The sequence below is a fragment of the Toxorhynchites rutilus genome, chromosome 3 (assembly GCF_029784135.1).
Source record: "Toxorhynchites rutilus septentrionalis strain SRP chromosome 3, ASM2978413v1, whole genome shotgun sequence".
Classification (NCBI taxonomy): domain Eukaryota; kingdom Metazoa; phylum Arthropoda; class Insecta; order Diptera; family Culicidae; genus Toxorhynchites; species Toxorhynchites rutilus.
Window position 1 is genome coordinate 94,850,678 of NC_073746.1, and position 12,280 is coordinate 94,862,957.

The 12,280-nt window shown below is 40.1% G+C and overlaps 1 protein-coding gene across 2 annotated transcripts in view; it reads left to right on the top strand.

Moving 5' to 3' along the window:
- The first annotated feature begins 1,271 nt into the window (after positions 1 to 1,271).
- LOC129775616 (serine-rich adhesin for platelets-like) overlaps positions 1,272 to 12,280 on the top strand; it is a 109,919-nt gene continuing 98,910 nt past the window's right edge. For both annotated transcript variants that reach the window (XM_055780570.1, XM_055780569.1), the window contains exon 1: positions 1,272 to 1,674. The gene's annotated coding sequence lies outside the window, so the exon portion shown is untranslated. The remainder of the gene's footprint in view (positions 1,675 to 12,280) is intronic.

Here is a 12,280-nt window from a genome sequence, read left to right on the forward strand (position 1 = left end):
AACGGTTCATTAAAGTGAACCGTTTTGCCCATCTCTATATTGAGTTGTGCCACATGTCTCTCGCATACAATGTCTGATTCACACAGAGTGGCGTGTAGTGATCCCCGATAATCGTTCGATGATTCGATTAATCGAATACTTCTTACAGAAATCGATTATTAATCGAACGAATACTGCACAACCAATAATCGAAGCGAACGAATAATTTACGTCGATTAATCGATCCAAACGCAGAGAGAAAAAAAAGTGCGGCCACTACAGTTTTATCCTGAAAATCAATCATTATCTATGACGCTACCTTAAGATCGTAAACAAAGCTCAATACCGTCAACGCGAATTGAGCTTCGTTTACGACTTTGGGGGAGCGTAAAAGATGATAATTGATTTTCAGGCGGAATGAACACTTTATTGATTCCATATGGCTTTCTAGCAAATGAGAAATATTAGTCTAACCAAGACGGGTCCATGGTACTAGGTGAGGCCGTTTCGTCACTAAGTTGGGTAGGGGAGCGGTATATGAAAACAGTACGGAAGAAAGCAGAAGGGGAATTATTTGCTTGTAGCGTGAAAGAGACAGACTGATCACGAGCTAGTTTCGGCATTAGCATATTGTGTTTTGTTTACAATCAAAGCACAGTAGACTTCCAAGATGGCTGAAGAGTGGTTTTAGCAAGTTATCCCACCTTAGGATAAACTTCTAGGCGCCTTGAGTCTAACTACAACCACCCAACTGGCACAACCATACAGTGTCAGACTCACGGTGCTTTATGATTGTTAACCAACACAACCGCAACAGCCGGCACGACCAGCACGAGAAACTGTGGTTCAGGCACAGTGTCACACGAGTCGTGTCTCACGAGCGCGACGCCATCTCGCGTCACCTGGCCAATCTGTTTTCATTAGCCACAAAAACAGGCGCTATATCGCGTCAAGTTACTCGCGCTATACGCGGTTCAATTTGCGCCTACCCTCAATGTCGCCAACACGAGTTTACATTCGCTCGCGTTTCTCGAGCGAAATACGTCTAAAACGCGTGCTCCCGACAAGTTCGCCTAATATCTAAAAACCCCTGGGCAGATGGATATATTTCTGTGTCAGACTGGTACTTCGAGTTTATACCAGCTGTTGGATGGAAATATGCTGTTTACGAGTGTGCATACACATTCAAACATTCATGTTTCCAACACAGGGGAGAGACCGAAAGAGACAGGGAGAGAGTGGCATGACAAAAAAAACTTCGCGATGATTGCGTTTTTCACGTATCATAAAAAAGTATGCTTCCAGTCTTCGTTTTCGAAGGTAGTGGATGTGCAGGGTTAGGGAAGTACGCTGGCTATTTAGTGGCAAATCTTAACTCATTTCGGTTCGACAATTGTTCGAGAAGCAAATTCTTACAATTAGAATCACAGTTCATGCGTGAACGTTAGTGCTGGTTTTCAGTGGAAAATTGTTAAGTGAGAATTACCGTTTACTAGTTGACGAAAAGGTTGATTTTAAACTGGAACAAGTGTAGTGGAAATCGGAGAAGTTTCTGGGTCGATGTTATGCATTTCATGTGTTGAACGTGTCGTAATTTTCCATAGTGGTTTATATTTTCGGAATAACAATGCTGGCGTTAATAAGGCTGTTTCGAAATTTCAACTTCGTGGCATTCTAGCGGTCTACTATATCCAGGTATGTATATGTGCATGTATAGTAATTTCTACTATACGAAACGTCTTGATGTGAAAGTCACGCGAAGTTTTTTTATGACCAGAACAGCAAACAAAACGGCTCTTGCGTGTGGCCGAATCCCCAAAACGTGAATCGAAAAATTTCCAGTGATGCCAGTTGTCTAGTCCGGCAGGTTCAGTCGCAACATTTGTTATTTTTCTAAAAATATGTATGAGCTCTTTGGTTGCTCTATGGTTATGTGGTTTGGTGTCAAAAGTTGACCGCATAAATAGTAATTTTAATGTAATATAAGTATTATTATATTTTTGAATATTGTTTTATCTTTTTAATTAATTTAGTACGTTTTCTGCTGTGATCTTGGTACTCAACTCTGGGGATAATCGGGGCTTTATTGTAATACAGTGACTCAAACTCGAATTCGTACGCCGCCATAAAGTTATCTGCGATCTTTATGGTATATTTCATTCATCGTGTGTCTTTTAAGATCTTTATAGCTGGAAATTTGACAGTTTCTAACCTTCCTACGCTTCCTACGTTCTTAACCTTTCTTTTTATTTGTCTTGGTAAAACTTGAATCCTCGACCATTTTGTGGACATTTCGCTTCATATTTTACTTCAGGATGTTCAAGTATCTATTCTGATCCATTATACCACACGTTTAGAAAACGAAGTACCCTAACGAATATGTTTTTCATCAAGAACCAAAACAGATTTTTAAGATATCAATATCGATTGATCCTTTAAGTATGTCATCGGTCGTTCAAACATGTTGCACGCATTCCTATTGGATACAAATTGTGCGAAATAAATTCATATGAGTTTTTGGTCTGGTCAATCCTTATGTCTTCTTTATTGTCACATCAATAGAGTAATCCCATCTTCATGGAGTACACTTGCGTCCCTGATTCTAATTTGAATGTATGTACTTTGAATGGCAAGTTTAAGGACACTCGTGTATCAGCTCGTCAGAACGTAACTATACCGAATTACGAATCGTTCACAATGATATGTATGCGTAAATATTACTGGGTTCATGAACGATCGCACGTGGGAACCATTGGTTCATGAATCTAATAATAAAGTTAAGCTCTTCTTATCAGTCTTATGATTTCATTTCTTACAGATGTTCAGAATTTTCTGCTAAATCGCCTTACTGTGTTAATTTTTGACGTAGAACTACGTCCTTCAGGAAGAGTGCCAAATCAGAAAACAGGTCACGTTTTTATGAAATAAAGTTAACGTTAATAACTATTTTCACTGTGAACGAATTCTCATGATTTGCATATCAATTGAATCGGAAATTCTCTAAGATTTGTTTGGTATGCTATACATTACAATTCGCTAATCTCTAAACGGATTAAATTCATGCAAACTGGAAGAATTTCCTTTTTTCCCATACATTTGTTTTTGCCGATTTGTGTGCTAACCCTACCCGTATACTCGAACATTTCATAACAGTTCGTAAGGATGTTTGCATTAATTGAAAGGAAATATTTCTACGCGTCTATCACTGCATGTTGTGGTTAATTTTATCGAATGCTGCCTTCAAATCGGTGTAAATGACATCCACTTGTGCTCTATGCTCCATACTCGTTATGCAACGTGACGCGAAGTCCAATAGGTTAGTGGTAACCGACCGCCTAGGCACGAACCCGTGTTGGTCAGTAGATATATAGCTTTTAGTTGCCTCGAGAATCACTCCCCGTACTATAGTCTCAAACAATTTCACGACTGCAGGCAAACCATCAGGGTCAGGGATTCGCGATCGTTTGAGCTTTTTTGCAGCAAGGGAGACCATTTCTGGATTTACGGCAAATATATCATGCTCTACCAGGTCTACGGGAACATCACGGATGGCTTCTTCAATTTCAGACCTTGAAGCGGGATTCTCTGCAAACACGGACGCAAGGTATTCAGCAAACAACTGACTTGATTCTGTAGCCGACGTTGCTGTTATATCATTCAAATGTGAACGTTCATGGGAACATTGAAATTTTTTCCTTTTGGTATTAACAAAGTGCCAAAAACTACGCGGGTTTGTTTTCAAAGCAGATTGCACACGGAACACGTAGAATTTATAGAGAGGCATTCAAAGACCTATACGCATTACTTGCTTGTTGAAAACTTTGTTTGTTGGTGGGCGTACGTTGACGACGTAATTGCCGTTGACAAGTATTTGCGCGTGTGCTTCAGTGTACGTAAACGGTGCGAGCTCCAGACGGGCGAAACTGGCGGTTTGATTCTTGGGACATTCGTAACCAATCGTTCAAAATGGAATTAAAACTTTCGGCCATTTCATTGACATCATTAATAACAGAAATGATATCCCAATCAACAGTGGACAGATAGGTCAAAAGAGCAGCAAAATCGATTTTACGGAAACTTAGAGGCCGGTCCACTCTTCTCTCTATTGCTTCGTTACATACCACTCGCGCGGGTAGGTTGATTTCAAGCGGGTGGTGGTGCGAGTCTACGGGCAACAACGAAGAGGGGCAGTTATTCACATCAGTATCACCGTCGGGCGAACAAAAGACCAGATCGAGAATGCGATCGAGTGAATTGTGCACAAGATTTCTTTGATTGAGGCACAAATAATCCATCCCATCTAAAAGTGTGCTACTGGACGACGGTAGTTGAGAACTATCACATTGGATAACGCTATCAATCGAACGCCAACACATGTGCGATTGGTTGTAGTCACCGCATGTCAAGATAACATCATCGTTTGAACATTTGTTGCATAACAATGGAGGAGAGGTGGTCGTTAATTACGCCGACATCCTGACTCCTATCCGGTGGGATATAGATTGTACATATCAAGATCTTCCTACCCTTGATCGTCGAGGTAACACATATTTGCTCCAAGCGTTGCCCACTCATAGTGTTCACAACATGGCTCACTTATCGCTGTGTGTGTGTGTATCGCTCAGGACACCACCAAAACGGGATTTATTGGCAGAGCTTCGGTCACAACGGAAAACATTGAAAGCGGTACCAAAAAGCTGTTGCGTCTCGTCCAGTCCAGTCTCGGTCATGATGATCACGTCGAAATTACAGTCACTTCTTGAAGAGCTTCTTGAAACAGCTCTTCCGTTTTTGTCCTTGATAGTAGATCGAAATATCATCCACGCGGTTAATGTACTGCAACGTATAATCATTGAGTGTGGGAGGGGGTGTAAATTCGACTAAATACTCGTCTTTGGCGGGAACCTATTGGTTCCCACCTTCCACATAACATCGCATTCCATTCAAATAATTATCGGAATTACTGTGTCCTGCGCGGTTGCAAGAGGAGTCTCCCGTGTTGTAGTGAACACACGACGAGTCACGTTTTTTGGCTGAACCATAAATTCCTCGAACAGCAAACCGTTGAGCCAACTTTCAGCATTGAGGGCTTGCGGCTTTAGGGCTGGGTTGACACTAATTTTGAACGACACGAAGGTCATACTTGAAAAATCTCTTCCTTTAGGCACGAGTCGAATGACCTTGATTGGATCGTTAGAATTCAGACAACGGGAAACGATTTTCATTGTTTGTGGTCATGGGTTGAAATCCAGACAGATAGAGCCAGAACATTGGTGGCGGAGCTGCGGGTGTGATGAAAGGGATGGAAAGATCTTCAAAATGCATAGCTTTTATGCCTTTGTTTGCGGCTGGTCGAGTGGTATGGTCATCCTCGCCACGGCGACGCTTCACACTCAGTTTTGGGTAAATTGGTGTCCTATTCTTATTTGCTGCGATGATCATTGGCGCCAATGCGCCTGGAGCGCCGGTGCAAATTGAATCAACCTTTTTGTTCAACTCTTCCACTAAGTCGGTTATTGGCTGTAGTTGTGAAGCGATGCCATTCGTTTCTGACGGTTGTGAACAGCCCAATTCGGCTATATAGGCACGAATGCTTCACCCTTTCAGTACATTCCGACAATCAGGGCAGATGAATAACACCTTTCCTTGCGTGAAAATATCCTTGCAAGACCGTAGATTCATACCACCAGCAATGTTGGCTAATGTGGAAGTATGTTTCACAGAGCCCACAGAACACTGGTTCCAGATCGTTGATCTCCAATGTACACGCACCGCATTGTTGTTTAATCATTTCTACTTTCGATACTTATCGTAACAGTCTGTCGAGGTGATAGCGAACGCAGCCAGTTGAATTCAAATAAAAGATCACTGTTAGCGGGATTCAGTAATCATGATGGAGTCCGCAGAGTGTATCGCTAACTTCGCAATAAAATCGCAGAAATACTTGATACAGAAGTAGAATCAGCTGTACTCCACTTTTCCGATGAGACGCGGACAATAAACAAACTTTCTATCACGAAACTAACACGATTAACGACGATATAACGTATATTAGAACAAAAAAAACTTAGCGTAGACTCAAAAATATACATTCAGCTCAGATGATCAGAGGTGGACAAATCATGATCATAAATTCTTTTTGAGGAAAATCGTTAAAAAACGTAGAAATTTGTATAATTTCAACACCTTCTGGTAGTTATTAGAAACTTGGGGCTTTTCAACAAACCCAAACTCGTATTGATTATATATGATTTTCATGAAGAAAAATCTATTAGCATTTACTAGTTACGTGAGAACACCCTAAATTGAACAATCCAAGATCATTTACCATTTCCTAGGGTAAACGCTTAACTTCTCCTTCTACTGGCAACCCTGGCGACGGTAATTAAATCCAGAGGGTTCTCCCAAATGAGATGAAGTGGTGTGTGGGGGTGCGCCAACGAAAAGAACATGTTTTTGTATTTTGCGTTATTTACATATATACAGCCATTTGCATGAAATTTGGACCATCGCGGGGTTCATTGTGGTGGCTGATGAGAAGTAGTGAACCGTAGTAGTTTCCTATATGTACGCATACATTCGCACCGAGGGGGTATGTTGTGGCATGCATAAAACGAATATCGTATCGAACGAGAGGTATGCCTCCGGTTTACTGCCTGTCGTCTGCGTTTTAAGTAGCAGTATCGCTGGAATGTTGTTTCAACCGAAACGCAATTTTTTTTGCGAGAGCTAAGTATGTTGACAGATATGGAAATCTCGAAAGGAGGTGAAGGAAACTTGTAGTTTATGTGTCGGTAAATTTACTTGCATCAATCTATGAAATCAAATCATTTCCACCAATGTTGTTCTTAGCTCCAATGCTCGATTTCTCTTTTCTCATCGGCAATAATGCAACGTTAGCAACGTCACGGGAGTTAAAAATTCTACAGAAACGTTGCCCTAAAAATGAAGAAACAAAAACACTTCCCACTATATTTAGAATTTCTGTTTTGTTGTTTGTTTACTGCTCTTCTCTTGCCGTGTTGCTTCACTTCTTGAACGACAGTCGCATATATGTCCTGATGCGCAGACCAAACACCAGCTTCCAGTTTGTTGGTTCTCACGCTCACATCTCACATCCATTTGGGTGCAAACAGCAGAAGTGAACTTGCACGGCAGGCATCGTATGTCTCGACGGAATTGATCCCGATTTTAAGAACTATTTCGTTAACAGCACTGTTCAGACAAAATATGTTAAAAAAATGTATAATCTATAACGAACTTTCAACGGGATTTTTTTCCAGTAAAAGAAACTTTTTCATAGTATTGCATTCTGTGGATTTGTGCTCAATTTTCATCCAACCAAACGTACCAATTAACGAACCATTAAACTGTCCGTCAGAGTAAAGTAGAGGTAAAACTCGGCTCTGTCTGTCGTCGGGTTTTCATATCAAATACACAATTAAATCATCTGATTATTTTTTTTTTCTGCTGCTGCTGTCGAACTGTACTTTTTTGTTAGTTCTTTTCCCCTACATTTCAGACAGTTAGTCAAGATAGAAAGTTGCAAGTTACTACACTTGTTCAACTATGATTCCGTTTTTTTGCTAGCTCCAGACTCCATTCCTGTTTCGTTTGCCGCTTCAGTGAGGATCCAGTCGAGATCAAACTTCAGCGTATAGGACGGAATGGTTGATTTGGATTAATTGAATTGCTTGGTGGTTATCTTGGTTGCCATGAAATTTGAGAAATACTGAGATAAATAAGTAACCGAAATAAGCATGTTGAGTCGATTTAATGATTGTCGTCTTCTGGAATACGGTATTTCACTTGACTCGTTAATGACTGGAGCGAATCGAGTTGAGACGAATTGCTTGTCTTGTCATATATAAAAGAACCTAGAAGCCTCTATTTCATCGGACTATTTTTGTGGGAAGTTTTTAAGAACAAAGGTGCACATACACTGTTTGACCGAAGCTAAATATTTGACACTTTTTGATAGATAAAATATGGTCAACGTGTACTGATGTACCTTACAACTGGCTTCTCACGGTGTGAACAACAGGGATGACGAACCACGCGAGATTTCAGGTTTCCAATTGATATAAGATTTCTGAAGATTATTTTACCACGCCCGTAACCTGTTTTTTTTCGTATCATAAGGGTAAATGATGTTGGTTTGTCCGATTTTGGGTGTGTTCACGCAACTAATAAATGCAAATTAAGAAAACTTCATTACAATCACATGTAATCAAGACGAGTCTCGGCTTGTTGAAACGTCTCTAGTTGTCAGTAATACCATAAGGCTTTCAAATTATTCAAATTTTTATGTTTTTTAATGATTTTCTTCAAAGAGAAATTATGTTCATGGTTTGTCCACCTCTGGTCATGGTTTGTCCGAAAAATGATCATGGTTTGTTTAGGCTTTCTTCAGAATATTGCCTTTTTGGGCATTTTAAAGGTGAACAGCACTCAACACATTGATACTTTATTTCTGTTACGCACGAGAAACAACTTAAACAAACTGCAGTACGTTAATCTGCTGCCATAGTGATCACGTGGACATACGAACATCAGTGCATCGGACAAACCATGATCAGAATTGAGGTCATTGAGATACATTAATTACATGTTTTACAGTGTCGGACAAAACATTAAGACCACTGCTCAAGCATAAAAAGAAAGTGACAAAACTTTGCGAAAAAATAATCCAATCCAGTGCTTTAATCCTTTTATAATAATTTATTTGCATTGTTCAGAGAAATTTATAACATATGAGGTTAAAACAATAGTCATTCATTAAAATGTGCGTTTTAAGCATAGGGGAGCGGACCCAAATATGGAACGCGTCAAAATCTCGAAAAGTAAGCAGCGCATTCTAACGGCGATGGTTGGAAGTTGTTCCTCTAGTGAAATAACCACGCCTGACGAGGTGGTCCGATAATTTTTGTGGTTGTTATCAATGAAAACGTGATTTGTGATGATTTTTTTTCTTATGATTTTTCATTATAAAAAATTCGGGTCGAAAATGTTTCGAAAGTTCATGTTGTTCGGTATCGTTGGAAAAATCAAAGTTAGTACTTTCAGAACATATACTTGGATTTGATGTCAATTCATTTTAAATTGATGTTAAATGCATTTTAAAAAAAAGTCCAAGTTGCCTAATATGGAATTGGTTTGTTTACAGCAGAAAACGAGATGGCTGGTAATTCTAACGCAAAGAAACGGAAAACTTATGCTGAAACTCATTGAAAATGCACTAAAATGTGTGAGAAGAACAGTTGTGGTTTTACAATAGCTGCTAGAACTTTCAACGTGCCTAAAACCACTCTGTATAGATTACATGTGCAAGGTTTGACCGCTTTCTGTGTGAATTTTGTTCATTATAATCACTTGTTATTTCCTTAATAATCCTATTTTCTGAGTATTTCAATGATCTTTTAATGTAAAAAAAAAGTTCCGTATTTGGCGACCATTTTTTTTTAAATTTTGAAAGTGAGGTATTTATAAAATAAAAATTTTGAGGAAACTATTAAAGATAGGCGGTCGTGGTTTTAGGGTGTCAAACTGTGGACTTTTATCTTAAGATCAAGGGTTTGGACGGGTTGCTAACTTAATTACGAGCTGAGTAATACTCAAAATAAAGATTGAGTTTCATATTTGGGTCCGCTCCCCTACTTAACAACTAAAATGACTCGGTTCGGCATGGATTCCACCAGCTTCTGACACGTGGTGACCGGGATGCCGTACCAACAAGCTTGGATCCTATTCCACAGTTACTGATTATTCTCCGTATACACCGACCTATTCACGATCTCCCACAGGTTCTCTAGAGGGTTAAGATCCGGTGACTGAGCTGGCCACTCCATGACGTCGTCTTCGTTATCCTGGAACCGCTTTGTAACGGTTTTGGCGGTGTTCTACGGATCGATCCTGTATGAACTGCCATTTCAGGGGGATCTCCCACTCGACGTTTGGCAGCATAACATCCCTTAGGATCCTTAGGATTTGGGCATAGAGGTACTGATCCATGATCTTATCCATCCCCACACCATAATGTTCCTTCCATGCTTGAATGTCTTCGTGGTATACTGTGGCTTGTAAGCGCAGCCTATTAGGCGATGGACCCAATTTTTCCCGTCTCATCCGACCTCATCCTATCGAAGTGGTCTTTCGCGAACTTCAGCCGCGCCTTCACTTCAGATGGTTCGGCGTCAGCATCGGGACCTTCCGGGGGCTTTATCGTCTAGCCCCTGCTCCACCAACCGCCGCTGAACTGTCCGTGAACTCAAGTTCAAGTTCAATTCGATCCGAATCATTTTCGAGGCCTCGAAGGGATCTCTCGTGGCTTTACGGCAGAGTCATCCTTCGCGGTAATTTTCCTTGAGCGTGCAGTCGTTTCCGTTTTTTTGCGGTCGTGGAGGGCATTAAACACGAAGGTTTTGGATCGTCCCAAGTACTCTGCGATTTCGCGTTGGCTGCTGCCTGCCTTCGACATTTTGCGGATGACCATTCGCTGTATTTCTGTGCAATTATGCGCGCGACCCATTTTTCGTTGACTGCAACTAGAATTCGAGAATTAAAACCTTACATACTTCTTGTTTACATTATAAATACTTTCCAGGACCCGAAAAACACAAAACACCACCGAGAAACAATCCATTTTTCTCAAAAATCAGTCGAAACAACACTCGAAACAGCCGAAACGAGTTACTGGTTCTAAATTTTGTCGCGTCATTTTAGTTGTTAAGTATGCTTAATACGCATTTTTTAATGAATGACTATTGTTTTAACTACGCATGTTATAAATTTCCTCGAACAATGCAAATAAATTATTATAAAGGATTGAAGCACTGGATTGGATTATTTTGTCTCATAGTTTGGTCACTTTCCGTGTTTGCTTCAGCAGTGGTCCTAACGTTTTGTCCTACACTGTATACTGTTGTTCAATATGGGAATAAAAGCCAGGTTTTGGGCTGAACGGGAGGAGCTCTCCTCGGTGGTCGCAGTCGGTTGCGGGCTGATTCGTTCGATCGGAAAGCCTTGAGAAAGGCTATAACTCTTTCGGAATGGTTATAATGTAGAAAAAAAAGGATGGCGGATGTCGTCGCGGAGGTCGATGTAAGAGTGGCTAATTTCGGTTCTTGGTTCTTGTTTTTTAGGGGACTTTAACCCAAATGTCATTCGTTCCTATTCGCGACATAGAAGGTATGCTGTCGGCAACTAGCGGATATTATGAATGTATGAGGAAAAAGTAAACAAACCGTGTATTAGATTATACACGGATCTGGACTATGTAACCTGAACATGCAAACAACATTTCAAAATAATTTTTACTCAATGTTAGAAAATTTACAACTGCATTTGAGCATGCTAGTCTCAATGAATGTACTCTTAAGGCTGATTTAGACGATGCCAGTCAGCGCTCTAGTTGAAGTATCCAGTGAACAGAGAACAGACACTTCTGGAGATTCTGGAGTTAACAATTTCGCATGTCTGTTCAGCACGATAGCAAAGCTTAAACTGAAGAAATATCGCAACGAGAAAATATTTATTAAGTTGGATCTTTGTCTGTCCTTCTCTGAGATATAATGATGCCTGATGGTAGCTACGGTTTTTTTTCTCCAATGGTATGAATATGGACAAATTGTGCTTTGGTGCAACTTTATTTGCGCCTTCTAGACGCAGAATGCTTGATATTTTACAATTATTCAATAGTTGCCACACACCTTTTTTATCCCATCTGTTTATTTTATTAGGCTCATTTAGCAATTCAGCTGTAACAGAGGCGAATTTTGTTCGTGTACATTTTTGTCTAACGATAATTTTGTTGTATATTACACAGTAGCCATTTTTTGCCTCAAGAGTATTCCTATCTTATCGATACACATTTTTATCTATTATACAGTAGCCATTTAGGCGTAATAGTATTCCTATTCTATCGATACACATTAGGGTGGCAATGGATGTATGGGAAAAATTTCACCATGGAATTTTAAAAACCGACCATGTACATTTTGTTCATTGGCCCAAAAAAATTACCAGCGCAAAGTTTCAGCTCAATCGGGCGTGATTTAGGGGTGCCTCAAAGCGCTCAAAGTTTTGATTTTTTGATCCTCGAAAATCTCCCAAGAGCGGGGCGAAGGTGGTTACATGAAATAAGGAAAATCGATTTTTTTTCGATGCCAAATGACTTAAAAATGCAAAAACGTCGAGATCTGTTATCATCTCCAAAAAATTTTTTTGGCCGAAAATCAACCTTCTGGGACTTTGCTTGAGTGGCAATGAAGGTATGGAAAAAGAATAGTTATCGAATTGAAAG